The 17,596-nt window shown below is 42.3% G+C and overlaps 1 protein-coding gene across 1 annotated transcript in view; it reads right to left on the bottom strand.

Annotated features, from left to right (window-relative positions):
• The window catches only part of lhfpl2a (LHFPL tetraspan subfamily member 2a), a 39,105-nt gene extending 27,248 nt beyond the window's left edge, over positions 1-11,857 (bottom strand). The window contains exon 1 of the mRNA XM_056403977.1: positions 11,639-11,857. The gene's annotated coding sequence lies outside the window, so the exon portion shown is untranslated. The remainder of the gene's footprint in view (positions 1-11,638) is intronic.
• Positions 11,858-17,596: the final 5,739 nt, after the last annotated feature.

The raw sequence follows: 17,596 nt of genomic DNA, 5'->3' as shown, positions 1-17,596 counted from the left end.
TGCCTGTGCAGCTTCCGCTTTGGGTCTGGGTGCGAGCTCGGCCTGCTGACTGAAACAATGCCGTTTCCCGACCTCGACGAAGGCAGTTTGTGTCCAGCAGACTGTTACCGTTACCTGAACGCAAGAACCCCTCAGTTCAGGCCCGGTTCTGGACTGCTTTCATTAAGGGGGGGCATTAATTCTAGTTGACCGGTCACCAACTGCCAGACTTCAAGACTCATTACTGGGGTCCGTTTTATGTTATCTAAAACTAAAGTCCATAATGTATTAAAACCTTTGTTTTTGAGAGAGAAATGTGGCGCTACCATGCGGTTAAAAACTATGGTCAGTTAACACTAACACACACATGCAGCTAACATGCTAACCGCTACATCTAGAAGGTGATTGCAAGTGATTGACAATAAATGCCCATGCCTAGTGAGCTCTCTGTTCTTGCACAGCACACATGCTGCCAGATTTACCATTAAATCCTTTGTAAACAGAACACCAATGATTTCAGACAGTAGTAAATAAAAACAGATTTCTTTTCTCTGGCTGCTTAAGTGTCGCTAGCATCCTCACCAGCTGATGATCCATGAAGGAGACGTGTAAATAAAGAAGTATTGCTCTTGTATTGCAGCGTAAAGACAGTCAGTTTTAGTATTATAAGTCAAATTCACAGATCATTCTAACGTAATAATAAACTGTTTGGCTTACACACTTTTTACATTTCCAAACAGTTTCCAGTTTTTAATGTTAGAGGAGAAAAGGCTTTGATGATGAGGACTAACTGATGTTTTTGGCGAACGTAATGGGAACGTTGGCCGGTGTTACTGGAGTGTAAACTTTCCGGGCTGGACGGGGCCGCTAACGTTAAAGCCGAAACTCCAACAGCATCCACACAGGGTAGGGAAACACTGAGTGAACAGACCCGCAAACTAATTTGGTTAGTTAACGATATGCCGCTTGGCGGAGGAAGTAACACATGGTTACTACTGCGGGTATTTAAAGTCCATTAATGTGCATGCTGAACACCAGACTGACAATCTGAGCAGAAGATTCGAAGACACAGAGAAATAAAGATTTTTATCTGCGAGTGAAAATTGATCTGCAGTGACATTATCCTCCTTTTCGATGACGTTACACGCCGCTAATGTCCAGCGCCATCTCCTCAGTTAGCCTCTAATTCCTCTGACACAAACACACGCCCCCTTTCCCCTCCCACATAAAACACTTAACACTGCAGCACAAGCCCTGCCATTAAAAAAGAAGGACTCAGCCTGTAAAGTAAAAACACAAGGTGTGTTTTACTCCCTCAGGCGCACGCTGATTACACACTCTGGACTAATGCAAAGATTATCCACACTCTATCCAATTTCCTCTTTTGTGTGTGTGTGTGTGTGTGTGTGTGTGTGTGTGTGTGTGTGTGTGTGTGTGTGTCTGCATGCATGTGTACATGTGTGTGTGTGTCCTGCCTGTAAACCACAGACCGCACACAGAATGACATCACCTTGCAGTGATTAGTCTGTTAGCTCAATGTGAAACACAACAGATGGCTGCAGAGGGTCACTCAGCGAGTCCGCTTTATGATCCTTATTAAGAATAAAAGAAAAACAACAGATATGGAGTCAAAGAGGAAGAAGAGATTAAAAAATAATGACCTTTAACTGACGTTTAGCTCATGCGTGTGCTGCGCTCTTTGATGCGGGGTGGTGAAGTCATCACTGAGGTCTCTCCGTATGATAAAAGACAGGTGTATTAAGGGCTCGCTAATGTGGATAGGAGGGTAATTTCTCCGGACTGGATGCGAGCCAAGTCTCTCCCAGACGTGATGACAGACATAATGGGCCAAGGGGTTTCACATGAGTATTACACACAATCACTTGTTCACACACACACACACACACACTCATTATCTCCCCTATTTCAGGACTGTTCATGACCAAATTGCATTATCACGTCTAAAAAGACAGAGAGGCGTCATCTTTCCGCCTCTGAACCTGTGAACCTGCGGCGACGAAGATTCCCATTCAGCCTCACAGGCCACTGGCTCCCAGGAATCTGATGGTGCCGCAGTTAACAGGCGCATAACGGCTTCTTTAATGCGTCCAGCCGTCCTGAGAAACTGATAAGATCATGTAAGTTGTTTACATAATCTGGTTTAACTGCGTTTCTGCTATTAAACTGTCTGAACTAAGCAACGTCAACACTCAGAATCAGGTGTTTTCAGCCACACACACACACACACACACACACACACACACACACACGTTTTCCTCTATTTCCTCTAGTTGTATCTCAAAATTCAGATGTTTAAAAATAGAGCCAGTGTTCACCAACAACACTTGGAAAACTTTACTTGGATCATATAAACTTTTTTGTGGATTATCCAACACTGCGACCTTGTTTATTTATGTAGGTTTATAATTATACAAGCACCATAAACAAACTTCCACTCATCTTCACTGGTTCGGGGAGAAGGCATAAATCTCTTTGTGATATTTGGGTGAACTGCTTCTTTTAAATCCTCAAAACAAAACAAAAGTTCTAGTTCTTTCAAGTTCTGTTCTTTCTGCTTTGGCCAACAATGAAATACTTAATGTTTACCAATCTGATCTGCGGGATTAGCATTGACGCTAGTACTGAATTCAGTGCATTGTAAATCAGCCAGACATGAACAAAGAAGGTTAAATTCAGGGTTTTGTTTCAGAGTTAACCTCACAGACAAATATTCTAATAAACTTTATACAGGTTTTAAATTCAGGAAAAGGAGAGAACTGATGTTGAGTCACTACTTTGTATCAGGATTGGGGGAGAAAAATGAGAAAGTAAAAGAAAAGTCACAGGCAGTTGCCCTAACACCTCTGTTTGTAAAAGGTTTCTCGTGTCTATTATACGTTTGCATTTTGGAAAAGATCAGTTTCCCTTTTGTCTAATATTAGCCATATTTATGTAAACACATCAAGCCAGACACGACATCATGTCGAGTGAAGCTTGTTTGGATCCATTATCGATGCTATAAATCTCATATAAAGGTTTTTATATCTGCAAATATATCCACTTTTTTACCAAGAGTTCTCATAGTGTGGACAGAAAGACAAAAACTGTTTCCAAATCCATATTAGTATGGATATTATCTTCTAATATATCTTATATTATCTTTGCTGACTGCACCTCTCCAGTGTAAAGTTTGAGGTAAGTTGATAGATGGAGGTCAGAGGAGTCATCAAAGGGACGTCACAGAGCTGGTGGAGGGGCGAGAGAGAAGAGGGAGGAGGGGGAGAATGAGGCAGTGGGGGTACGAAGGCATCTCCAGACGCCTGCCCCTGGGAGATGGATCACAGATGTCTGACCCAGGGCCGCTTCAGTTAATTGTGAAACAAAAGCCTTACCTTCTCTTTCCTTTCTGTCTCAAGTTTTCTGCTCTTTGCTCTCTCTCTTCCTTTTTAATCTCTCCCTCTCTCTCTTTTTTTGACTCTGAAACTTGTTTTCCTTCATGTCTGTTTCCCGTCTCCCTCCACTATTATTACTGCGCTCCATGATTCACTCTTCTCGTGCCTGTGTTTACTCTCCCTCTCCACGCAGTGAGTGACGGCGTAATCCCTGCTGCTTTCAGATGGCAAATACCACTTAGCTGTGGAGGGCCGCCCCAAATGACAACAGCAAACAAAGAAATGCCTCATTCCCTGCATTCTTCTTTCTTTTTTTTTTTTTTTTGTCCCCAAAGCAAGTATGCACGTTTTTTACAAAGGTTTCGGACGAGTCAAAGCAAAGGTCAATCACAGAGAGAGAGAGAGCAGGAAATAAAACATGAAACAGTAGCACTCACTTTAGCATGAAAATATAAACACTCTGATTGCATGGAGAAGCTTCACAACCGCAGTGAACAAAGATGCTTTCCTGGCACAAACAAATTAACTTTAAAGACTGAGTTAGGAGAGTTTAAACGTCTCCGAGCTCAACCTGAAACTGTGTCTGTGTTTATTTTTACTGGAGCCACATCAGTGCCGACCATACCTGAGATCAGCTCAAACAGGATGCATCTGTTGACAAGCCTGAGGTTTGAAAAACCAACCTGGCAAATGCCGGATAAATTCAATTAACCCCATTCATATCGGCTTGGCTGGAGCTTTGGGGTGTAGTGTGACCTGTGTGGTCCCACAGGTGCTGTAACATTATCCCAACATGCTTAGCTGAGCGGTCATCCTCACCTGGAGAGTCCTCACACTACAAGTTAATTCACAGTTGCACAGACCATTAGGTAAACCTCAGTGACCCAGGCCTTTCAGAGTGAAGATTAATGGAGATAATCAGTCAGAGGTTGCCCAAGGTTTTACACTAAACCTCTTCCAAAACTGCGACATTTTAAACCTATATGAGCAAATAAAGCCTCCAAATGGGGTTATATAAACAAATTAACAGTCTGATTTTTACATTTGTTCTTGTAATACTTGGGCTAACCGGCTCTACACTGCAATACAACAACAGTTCTGTCAGTAACTTTCAGCCTGGGACACATCAGCTTTAACCTCAGTCTTTTCTTTTATCAAAAACATTTTTACAAGATCCTCCTTTTAAAACGATTCAGCCGTAGAAAATTAAAAAGTAAAGCAGGACAAAGCTTCCTCAAAAACCCATGGAGTTAACGTTAGCTTAACTAGCTACAACAGTTAAGCTAATGTTAGCTAGTGGATAGTTGACATTTCAGTCAGCAAAAGTCAACAGTTACCGGCTAGAAATGAGACACCTGCTTTTTTGTCTACCTCTGTCTGAAATCAAGGACCCATTGTTTAAAAAAAAAAATACAAAGAAATATAAGTGGTAAATCTCTGTTGTAGATAATGTATGTAAATATTAGCTAATGTAGCTAATATTTACTCAAGGACTGTACTTCTTTTCACAGTTGTAGCTACTAGTTGCTTTATATATTAAGATCCTTTATGCACAAAAGTTCATAAAATATGAGTTCTTGTTATGACTAATAGTCTATTAAACTACCACATAGTTACTTAACCAATTTGGCAATTGTTCTTCTGTCATCTGACTAACATTTTGTGACTGGTTGAAGTAGTTTTTAAGCAAGCAAGCTTCTCAAATGTGACATTTGCTTTTTTCCTTTTGGATTATTTTAATAATTGTAATCAATTTTAATAATTTTGAAGTTTGTTTAAAAAAAGACTTTGTGAAGGTTTCACTGTTTTCTGAAATTTTACAACCTATCAATTAGTTGAATATGTTAATTGAGAAAATAACCAAGACATTAATCCATGATGAAAATAATCAATAATCACACTGTCACTTGCTACTTACACATTACATAATAATAATCTAATGATACAGTATAGGCTATTCTTTGCATTAATACTTTAAGTACATTTTCCAGATTATAATTACATAATTCAACTGAAGTAAAATTTTCAATAAAAAACTTTTGTTTTTACAGTGTGGTATCGGTGCTTTTCTTCAAATAAAGGATCTGAATAATTCTTCCAGAGCTGGTGATCATTGCACACTGCAGATGTAATGTGTGAAAGCGGAAAGCTTGACCGGCAAAGCAACAGTAACTACGGAAGGCAAACGGTCATTTACTGGGAATATAGTTAGTAATGTGAACAGGATGAGGTCAAACCAGCGACCTGCCTTATATTTAGAATGAGTCACCTTTATTAAGACTAGGTCTGCCCAAGCAGGAAGTAGCCAAAGACAGAGCAAGCGTTACAGCTGCTGGTCCTGCTGTGCTCTGGCTACTGGGCTGCAGTGGTGATAATGACCGGTGACAGTCTGCCAGTGCAAACCAAAATAGGGTTTCCATGGTGCTGGTGAAACCAGAACCCAAACACAGGGAATCACGTCTCTGGTTGTGAGTAATATGGGCTCAGAGCATCTGGAGGATTTCTCCGCTGGGCTGAGATTTAGCAGGAAAAGTGAGTGAAAGTGAAAGGACTCTTGTCCAGCTTGACCAGCATGCCGAGTTTTCTGACTCAATGGAACGATACTCAAAATGAAACAAGTAGATGATCGAAAATTCCCACAGAATGAGGTGGAGTTTGATTGGTTGAAAGAAAAAGAAAGAAGAAATTTCGACAGACATTTATAATCAGTTCCTGCAATGTGGAGTGGAAGATGTAGAAGAATATATACCTAATTTATATGATTATTATTATTTGATTATTTCATCCTGTATAAATGTGAGCAGTTCCCAAACTTAACTCTTCATATGTCAACAGTTAGCTCGCCCCCGTTCTCATGATCTGGTTTTAACTAATGCTGAAGCAATTAGCCAATCTGAAATGTCAGGTATTTGCTGCTTTCAGCTTCTTAAACATGAGGATTCACTGTTGTTCTCTGTCTCATGTCACCGTGTATTGACCCACATTTGGTTTTGGACAAAACAAGCTAAAGTTTACTTCTAATTTACACATTGTGTGTGCACAGCTTCAACAGACACAATACGACACGTTAATTAGTGTACATTCCCTGTTAAATAAACAGATTGCTTAATAAAAGAAACTAAATAATTAGTTGCAGCCCTTCTTTGAGATGGTAATAAATTCAGAGTCTCTGTCTCTTTGTAGTCATTGTTTTCTCTGTCTCAGATATGAACTGGGAACCAACTGCAACATGAAAGCAAATTATGACTTTCAGCTGCGACACAAACACAATGGACAATCTAGTTTAATCTCACTCATACAGCTCAAAGCCTGTTCCGTGACCTAAGCCAAACTGAACATATGATACTGCCTTATCGCACATTACACACACACACACCGGCCTTTTGTGGCAGGTCGTAACCTTTCATCATTAGCATACAGCTGTGAGGCTGAGCCCCAGAGCGACTCCAGTTCCAGCTTAATCAATATTCAAACATGTCTGATCCCGGCGTTTGCCAGTAAAGAGAAAAGGACGGATTGGCAGGGGAGGTAAACAGGAGATTGAAGCGAACGTTGAACTCGACCAGCAGAGTTTAATGAGCCTGCAGTTGCTCAGGGACGAGATAAAGCGCTGGAGGCCGTGCAGCTGCAGAACCCACCGTCTGTCTGCCGTGCATTCCCCTGAGACTGACCCCCCAGCACGCCACAAAGGAACAAAACCCACTGCAGATTCTTTCTCCTCATTTCACCCGACAGGAGGGTCCTGACCCCTCCCTCCCCTTTCCCAGCCCTCCACAAGTCATTCACTTCTCTCTGGATGTCTCTTTCTTTTCTAAAGGGAGGGTACGTTCCACACAAGCCCACAGTCAGCCCTCTATTGACAGAGGGGGCAAGTGCAGGGTGAGGGCTTTGTTATTGCCAGGACCCCACCCTGCTGGTTTTTCCCCAGTAAAGAGCAGGTTGGAGAGCTGCTGCACGAAGATGTACCCCCAGGAGAGGCTCATCTCTAGGAGCCACAGGGGGGCCCCCAGGACGGATAGAGCCGGAGGAAAAGAAAAAACAGAGGGAACAGGCAAGGGGAGAATAGCAGGGGAGAGGAGAGAGAAGGGTGATTAGCTCCAGCGCTGCCTAATCTAATCAGCATGCATGACTACCCCATGGTGTAGCGTGGAGGGCGGGGGGGGGGGGGGGGGGGGGGGGGGGGGCACGTAGGGACCAAGAAAGTTTGGTGAAGTATCATTGGGAGAGCGATGGAGGGTTTGGAGAGTTGAATCAAGAGCAGAACCAGGAGGTCACAAGGGAAAAGGTCATCACGTGACGGCTGCTGGACGCCGTCACATTTCACACAGATGTGAAACGACTCGAACGTCGTTTTACTCTCTGACAAGACGATCAACAACTGGAACAGGAACAGTTTGATCCTAGAAGCTGATGAACCAGGTGAAGAGGTGAGGCATGAGTATGATAGACAAATAATTCCTTCATTCTTTCAGTCCAATAACAAAGTGCGCTCCCTGGTCTGGGTTTACCATGTGAGGTCACTTCATAAATCGGATTGGAAATGTAACGAGCCGGAAACATCCAGTTTAACTCTCAGACACTTTGCGTGTTTTCACACGCAATAATCTGGTTAAACCGAAACCTGGTTCGTTTCCACCTTGGTACGATTCGTTTGGTGTGAAAATTGCATTCGGGTGCGGAATAAAACAATCAAATCACGACCCTTTCGATCAGTCCGGTCCCAAACTTCCTGTGTTTACTTCCTGCTCCAGCCAAACAATCTGACCAATGAGAGGAGAGAACCCTCTCATCTGGTTTGTAATGATGCATTTTAGTTCACTTGAATTTTTCTCTGAGTGAAAGCAAATCAAACCGAAGGAGAAAAGTTTACAAACTCATGAACTGAACCGGACCAGAGAGACAAACTTCAGGTGTGACAGGACACGCTGAAGCACAGCTGGATTCATCTTTAACAAACAAATATTTAAAGGTTTGTTAAATATTAATCAGTCATAATCCATTATTTTCTGTTTATTGGTAAATACAAAGTGCTGTGAGAGAATCTCATGCACAGGTTTATCCAATTAGACACTGTTGCATCGGTCTGCAGCGAGGAGGGTTCGCAAAATGCTTCGTCCACCGTACGAACTGTTGCCCTGTCAGCTGACTACGCTTCCTCTGTGTTCCTTGCTGATGGAAAATTAAGAAAACTAACGAGAGCCATGCTGAGCTGAAGTAATGTGTGGAAGCTCTGTGGATGAATAACTGCGGATAAAGAGGGTAAGGCTGTTTGCTGACTCTGACTCGAAGAAGGCAGCAGAGGCACCGCAAATAAACGAAACAACATGAATTCAACAATGTAGTTTAGGACACAGCTGGCTACGTGGGTAGAGTTTGAAGTCATCTGACCTAATTACGGGTTAGCTTCAAGTTATTTGAACATGATTTTTTTTTTTTTTTTTTTTTAAAAAGTGACATCCCTAATTCAGACAACAACAGAAAAGTGTTCATGAACAAAGCCTCTCCTTTTGCAAACCTGTCCAGATCCGGTGAAACTGCTCCATTAAACAGAAACCAGCTCGGACACACGGCTGCTTTTAATTCACTCAGAAAAACGTTCTTTTAGAAGCTTGGAACGGAAAACCTTATAACGTAATGTGACCCAGTTAAGATTTGTCTGAATTTTTAAGACTGTCCTTCCTCGCATTACGTCAATTTTATGGCCAAATAAACAATCTTTAAAGGTAACGAGATGCATATTAAGAAAAGAAAAAAAAACTTTGTGACGTGTTGGTTTCATTAGAGCAACTTCCTGGATGCTCCCGTTGAAAGTTTTATTGACCGCGCTCACTGAGAGACAAAAGAACACTGTGAGGTGAAATAATGACCAAGAAAAAAACGCTGACTGTCAAAAACAGATGTTGCTGCTCCGTGTACAAGTGCAACGGTTACAGTAGTCCGAAGAAATGTGGAGCAAATAAACCAGCCTTGTTATCAGGGCCATCTACTCTGGAGGATATCCACAGTGGGGTTTTGCTGTAACAAACTGTATTCCAGATGTGGGTCCCAGCCGGCCGGAGTCGTCTGGTTTAACCTCTGACCCAGGAGCTGCAGTTCAATTAGTGGATTTCACACTCTGGTCATGGCGACACTAAGGTCCCGGCTTTGGTTTCCAGTGCACACCGACAGTGACCGGGTCTGATTTCCATCAACAGACCACTCAGCGATATTTACACTCACAGACTCATAAAAGTGAGTGTTTATTTAGGATCCGAACGCACGGAGAAGATGTAGATATGAAAACAGCTCCGACTCCAGGAGAAATACACTGACCAATCCCATTAAACTGCAGCCAGGATCCTGGATTAATGACAAAAGCACGGCCATCAAAGCTCGGAGAAGCACGAAAGGCAGATGATGTGGTCTGCATGAATGGGTTAGCAGTTAAACTTTTGTTTTATTTTTTTTGCATTAAAAGTATCGTCAGCTGCATCATCTGCACCGGGCAAAAAAGAAAAAGGGAGGCTGGTAATATTTTTTCCATGCTTTGAAAGTTTACCATTCTGTTTAGGGAGACTTTAAAGACGTTTTCCAAAGCATCTGCGCTGCCCGGCTGCCAAGGGAGAGAAACTCGTGTATTCTTTTTGTGTTTCTTGTGGCCTAAACGGAGGAAGAGGAGCGTTCTGCTGGGTCATAATGAATGAAGCTCAGGCCTTTAAATGGGGCCAAGCACGGAGCCCTGAGGGACCACGTGCACTGGCAACCCCTGAATCCACCAACAACCAACTGCCATCTTTAATCCTAGCCACTCATCCAGTGATGACATAAGCGTCATTAAACATCTGAAGCTCAGTTGCGTGCCCTTTAAAAAAAAAAAGACAGAAATTACAAAATTGGCTCAAGCTAATTACAGAATATAGACTCGTAACCAAGACCACACAGTGGCTGCGCTGCTGCTGCTGCTTCACAGCTGGTAATTAAGTGACAACAATACACTGAGCTACAACAATTCAGCACGTTCAGACTTAAGCTATAGTGACATGTATAGTGTTAATCTACAAGCGGAGAGAGCGAAATCCACGTGGAAAAAGACAGATCATATGGTTCTGATGTTTCCTACCGCAATGAATCAGTGACTGAGGTTTGGAGCAAGAGTCACCCGTGAACACTTTCTATGAAAACTGCTGCAATAAATTGAATCACGCGTGGAAAAAAAATAATAATGAATCACTGATTGTTGGGGGAGGAAACAGCAAAGTAGGGCTTTCCTCATGCAAAACACACAACACTGTCCCCGACTCTGGTTACACACTGGTCCAAAAAAAATAAAAAAGGTGTCTGCCCTCAGGAGACCTTTCTCTTTCACACACAAACACTGGTTTACAGGTGAGACCAGTTCTCAGGTTTACTGTTGAAACACAACACGAAGACAAAGACTGAGGAGAAGAATCTGGAAGAATCTGTGTCGCACTTCTGTCAAGCCCATCGACACACTTTAAACCTTAGACCTTCAATAAGTCCACTGAAATCAGCAGGTGTTTGGGGTTAACGAGGCTTTTGATTCAGTTTCTTTATGGAAAAATTAAACTTGGTAGAAAATGTTAACGAGAGTCACCAATTTAGAGACAGAAACGAGAGATTTAATGTTTCATATGAGGGATTTTTCCATCTCAAATGAAACTTTTACTGAGTAACGTTGCACATAGTGTCAGAAAATAGATAAATAAAAGAAAGGAAGTGGGTTTTTAAGCTGAATTTTGCACAGAACTATAGACTACAACTGATGCTTACTGGAGGTCAACCCGTTTTGATAATGAATTATTCCTTTACGTCAATTTTAAGCTTCTGAAATGTGAAAATCTGCTGCTTTTTCTCGTCTCATCATCATGTTGCATTTACTGTTTGTTGGACTTTTGATGACAGGAGTCCAACTTGCACCATGTGCATTAAAGTTTTGTTAACACGTAAATGATTTAAAACTACATTAACGGAGGAATTAAATGTCTGACCGATGAGTGAAAACACATTAGGGTCATAATGAGCTGCTTTGCCTGGCAGAGCATCAGTCTGCTCGGCTTTCCTGCCACGAGTTTTCCCCTCAGAGCTCTGGAAGAAAACCGCACAGCAACAAAAGTGGATGAAACTTGGATGAAAGTCTCAGTATCTGTTTCCGAGTTTCTCCGACAGAGACTGGCTTCACGGGCAGACAATCTCTCTACACTATCGGCTTAAGAAAAAGAGGAGATTTCTTCAGTTTCCCTGGTTGTTTAGGTGCCGCAGCTACTTACGTGTAACTGCTGTCTGTGCGTTTTTAGAAGCGACGCCTCTGAAATCCACCGAGGTTTTTTTGTGCCGGATCTTCTTGTGCGTCTCTTTTCTCTGAGGTTTGTGCAGAGTTGAGGTTGAGCTTGTCGGACTCGATCCTGACTTGATTTTTTCCTTCCCCCTCTCTCTCTCAGAGTCTCTTCTTCATCCTCCACGTTTTCTCCGGGACCGCAGAAGAATGAATGGCTGGCTGCTGGCTGCGTCCCTCCTCCGCCCAGACAGAACTACTGTTGGGATGGGGAGTGACTGCTCCGGTAGCTCCCTCCCCCACCCGCCAATCACTGCCTCTCTGCGACTCGTGCTGCACTCACCAAAGTAAATTATTTATTTAATGACACTATATGTGCTCAGGAACCACGCGGGTGACCACCACTGCGATGGAGGCTAAATTTAAGTAAAGTTCAATTTTTAGTATTTACAGTTTGTGCTGCTTCACGCCACATCTGCACAAGACAGGTATCTAACATCTGGAGTCAGCAGTTACTCTGTTGATTAAGGCTTAACATGCAACACATAACCTCGAAGACATAATGCATTATCATAGATTAAACTCAACAGTATAGTCATTATTATTTTCACTTACGCACGTGCATCTAAATTAAAAACCCAGGGCGTAATGATATAAAACTCTTACATTTTCTGCATTATGAGGAGTTTTATTTTTCGTTCTAGGCAGAACTTTTTTCACAATTCAGTTTTTTTACCACTTTACCTATTTTTTTTACTTTAGTTGCCTAAAGCAGTGGTTCTCAAAGTGAGGTTCAGGGACCCCCAGGGGTCCTTGAAGGAGCAACAAGAGGAATAATTCATTTTCACTATAATTCCATCCATAAGTAAAACAATAACAGAAATATATGACAATGTTTTTCATAAGTTTCAAACACTTTCTGTAATAAAACATCGGAAAGCAGTTCAGGGTCCTTGACTCTGAGAACCACAGGCCTGAAGGAGCTGAGGATGTTTTTTCCTCTTCTGAAATTCATCGTTAACTTTCAGATGGAATAAAGAAATCAAAAACTTCTTAGTCTTAGCGTGTTGTTCTTCACGACTGATTACCACACCCCCTCTGTAAAGACGAGCGTTACTTGATCGTTCGGGTTCTCTACATGTCTAATCCTCTCTGGATCGGAGTCTTAACCTTTACCGGAGGCTAACAGCTGAGCTAAAGACCCTCTGCAGATTGTTCACATTCTGAAGGCTCCGTCTAATTCAGGTCCAACACGTCGGCCTATGTGCTGCACAGCAGAAAAGCCATACTTAGCATTATTTCCAGACATGTGTCTATGCATGCGCCATCTCCCATTCCCAGTCTCAAGTCTTCTATTGTGGCCAAACTCAATGGAAATACACGGCGCCTGTGTTGTTGTAGAAGACGGTGTGAGGAGGTGCAGCCGGCAGAGCAGAAACGGTGCCAAACAACAACTTTTGTACGCTCGTGTTCGGTTTGCACGACAGCGAGCGAGTGTGAATGGACTATTTTGAGAGTGTTGTGACTGGGCGGCCAACAACTGGTGCCAGGACCTCGGTGCCCTCTTATTTGTGCTCCTTGGTCAGTCAAATGAGACTCGAATGGAGTGAAAACACAAGGGGAGTCTCATGACTTGGTCGGGGAGTTTCTGGCTAAACAACTCTGCAGTTATTGACAATAATAACAGCCCTGATGTTATCCACCCAGTTCCTGGGATCATTGTTACTCCCGGTGACCTTTGGGTTGATGGTCAGACTGAAAGAACAATAGTCTGCAGCAGAAATACTCCAGTTTCCTCTAATACATGACTGATTACTCCAATAATCATTGGTCTGAGCTTCACGAGTTACAGACATGACTGGACTTTAAAAAAGTTAAATGACATGTTTAAAACTTGTCACGCACGTTGTGAAAATGCCACTACAACACCAGACATGGCCACTTTGAATCTAACTGAGTTAAGTGTTAAGAACTTTAAAATGAACCAGCTGAAATCATCATATCCAGCTACCAGGAGGGTAATTGGAAAAAAAAGAAAATCAATCACACAACAAACTGAGCAGTGGATAAACACTTTCTCTGAGTTTAAAGACTTTGTTACACAACGATTGATCGTTATTGTCACTCCTCCCATTAACACAGAAACACAGCTCTGGAGTTTTTATTAAAGTTAAAATATGACTTGTTTAATCCAAACCTCCTGGACTCAAAACACCTTTTAAATTATTGTAGTGGACCCATGTATTACTATCATTGTTGTGGTGATTGTCACGTGACAAAAGCTTCGGCCATCGTTACTCTTACAAGACAGGAGGTTTTAATACGTCCTCAGAGCGGCGCTAGGTCTTCAGTGCAGACTGGAAGCTGCAGTGAGTCGCTATCGGAAAGTGACGAGACAAACCGGGGCTAGCTGGTTAGCGTGCTAACTTCAGTAGAAGAAAAGATGCGATAGAGACAAGAGTCAACACTGGTGCTGCTTTCTACATCTGGAGACAGATGTTGGTGAGTAAAAGAATGAAGTTTGATGCTGAACTCACATTTCTTCTAGACTGCTAATGCTAACGATGGCTATGTAGCAATAGCAAAAACTTTTATATACCACCTTTAATTTCCCTTGTTAATTATTCTGGGAGATTTTAAGATTTCACACAAATAAAATTAACTTTAATATATATATATATATAAAATTATAAACTGTATGTTGTTGCAGAATAACATACCACAGAATTAAATGTAAGGTGGTTTTTATTAAAGAAAATGCACAAAGCAAATGTGATGAATCATATGAAAGTTGCTCTTAAAAAGTAGGAGTAAGTCATTTGATAAATGTGTCTTGTTGCTTCGTGTTGGTCTTAGATCATTTTCAAGTGTAATTCTTCTGAGTTTGATAAATACTGGCCCAGATGTTTTGACGGTGAGCACATGTGGGACACAGAGACGGATGCCACCCTTGATTTTCCTCTCTGGTACGTCCACGAGGAGAGACTGAAGGTCTCCCGTCAGCGAAGTGGGACTGGAATTCCAAACAAGATTGTGTCTGTGTGTCTGTGCTGCGCTGCCTGTGAAAACAGATTAAAATCATACTGACCAGTGCAGCCAGGAATGTGTTGAACCTTGAGCCTGAAGGGGGGAAATCCGACAGCTCATCACACCTAACAAAAAAAAAAGTCCCAGCAGTCCCTCACTGTGCGGGAGACCACCACAGAGCATGACGCGATTAAGAGACAAAAAGAAACTGGTGCAGATCACATTCAACAAACCTGGAGCTCAGTTACTGTGTTGATAACAAAAAATAATGACACTTATCTAGTGGTGGAAGAAGCTGTACTGAAGACAAAGTCAAAGTTCACTGACAGCAAAATGTTATTAAAGAATCAAAAGCACGAATACTCGTAATGGAGAAGGAACTTTTATCACATGACAGGTGAGGTGATGTGACTGCTATGAGATGTTTGCAGGCAGTCTGGGTCTGGATTAAGGTCCGTATATGGATCCAGAGTCGGCCCATTGATCATGTGGGAATCTTATATATTAATAATGTACAGAGAGGGATGAAATGTGAGGAAATTCTGCTTTTGGTTGACGACAAAGAAATCATATAATGAAATAGATAAAATGGATTGGCTCCACCCAGTAGGGATGAGCAGTGCGGCTGATGGATGGATGAGAAGAGAGGGAAAAAAAAAGTGGTGTCACATCCTATCAAATACTCAAATGCAAATAATAGACTGAAATACTATTATTACCACGAGCCAGAGAACAGAGGCAGACTGCAGTCATCAAGGATCTATTCTTAACCAGCTCCTCACACCTCTGCAGCTCTCTGTCATTTAAGAGTTTTTATGTCAAAAGAAGTTTGACAAATAGTTTTTATTTTTAAATTCTTAAGTGAAGGATTTCTATTTTTATCTTTAACTGAAGTCCACAGTTTTACTTTTAGCAGTCTGATGAATCCGAGCCCTGAACTTCGTGCCGTCTTGTCATATCTCTACGCCGTCATATCTCTCAGGGAGGCACCCGCAGCCATCTCCACAGCTGAAACAACAGAGCAGAGCGTGAGGGTTCGGGGCGACGTCAGGGCCGGTGGATCCGCTGTGTTGATTCAGCAGAGGAGTGTGTTTGTCACTCTGTGAGGCAGACTTCACAGGGGCCGTCAGAGCGCAGGATTAAGTGTGAAAAACACACCAAAACCACCTTTGAAAAGTATGAGGAGGAGACGAGTTGTGACACCGCCGAGGTTGGCTGATCATAATGACAGGGAGGGAGGGAGGGAGGGAGGGAGGAGGGGGGGGGGGGGGAGAGGATGGTAAGATGGAATAACTTGTCAGGAGGGGCGAGTTCACCACAGAGCGGGTATGAGGAGTGTGAGAGCGGTCTGCAGCCGAGCTCAGAAAACTCGCAGGCCTCGGTTTTAGGTGAATGCCGAGCGGTGGCAACGTCTAATTAAATGATTAAATTATCCCATCATGCTGAAGTGCAGAGTTTTGATTGCAGAGTAAACTAACAGTACAAGCTAGTGACAAATTTATAGCCTCAGCAGTGTGAGGAGTGTTTTCTCAGAAACATAAAATAATCATGTGGTACACTGGTCGTCATCCATTACCAAAATCCCTGTTTAAATAAATTCCATTTAACAGCCACTCTGGGTTTTAAAGCACATGTACACTTGTACGAGTTCATACAGTCACTCAATGTAAAATTAGAAAAACCGCCTATTCTTAAAAAGACACAAAATATGTACAAATAATTGACAAAAAAATGTAGATTAGGTTTTTAAAATGTAAGCGAGTAACTGGCACCACGCAGCCGCCTGGGGGCCGGACATATGGGACGACTGGGACGGAATAAATAATTCAGGTGAACACGACCTAAAATCTCCTCTCATCAATTAAGCATCAAAGTTCAATCTGGGTCTTGGACGCGAAACAATCCCGGCTAAAGGTCCACTTACTTCCTTTTTTCCCCAGGCTTTAAATCACAGCTGTTAAGACACAGGTTATCAAAACCATCTCCACGACAACTGAGCAAAATCCGCCCAGCTGATGAAGACCGTGTTATACAGCTGAAAGCTCTGGAAAAATTAATTAAAAGATTAATTTGCCACACTACTCGTTAATGCTTTCTTAATTTACCACATAGTTTCCAAACATCCTTAAAGGAACAGTTCAACAATTTAAATAAAAACCACACATTACACAAACTCATTTTGCTTCCTTCCCTTTTCTAAATGTCTGAAAATCTAAATTCATATGAAAAATGTCATAAAAACCCCAGAGCTTCCCTTTAATGTCAACAATAATATAATATACTTTGTAATATGATATATATAATATAATAAAGAGCCTTATCAAACAATTGCCCCAAAATGTTCCTATTCCTTTAAGCGTCCATTCTCTCTGTCTCTATAAGAGGAGTCTGGTTGTGAAAAGCAGCAGCCTCACATTATCTCCAGCTCAGCGAAGGAGTATCATGTGATATTCTACTGTACAAACAGCAAAGACCAGCTCAGACCAGACTCCGACACCAAGAACTGGTCTGATAAACACAAACACAAACACATCAATACAGGAAACCGACTCCAGTGACATAACGATACCTGCTGATGTCGGACTGTTTCCCCCCAGTAACCAGCGGTGTTGTTTGCTTTGCTCAGCTGCCAATCAATTCACAGCAGCGGGTTAAGGGTCACAGCCCGCATTAGGACGGGGCCGCCCACTCTCTGCAGGGAGCATTTCCTGTGGTAGTCTGCATGCTGCTGCCAGTGGGAGGTCAAACACCAAGGGGCTAAAGGTCAAACAGGGTGTATGTATTAAGGAAATTAGTTTCTCCCACTCAGACTCCAAATATGCAAATGACCCGTTTGGAAGTAACTGAATTTTACCTTTTAACCTGCTCGTTCTCCATCGCGGTTTCGACTTCAGTATATGGAACAACATCAACAGCACAGAAGATA

This window comes from Seriola aureovittata, chromosome 18 (assembly GCF_021018895.1).
Source record: "Seriola aureovittata isolate HTS-2021-v1 ecotype China chromosome 18, ASM2101889v1, whole genome shotgun sequence".
In the NCBI taxonomy this organism is placed as follows: domain Eukaryota; kingdom Metazoa; phylum Chordata; class Actinopteri; order Carangiformes; family Carangidae; genus Seriola; species Seriola aureovittata.
This window is presented reverse-complemented; position numbering and strand designations above follow the sequence as displayed.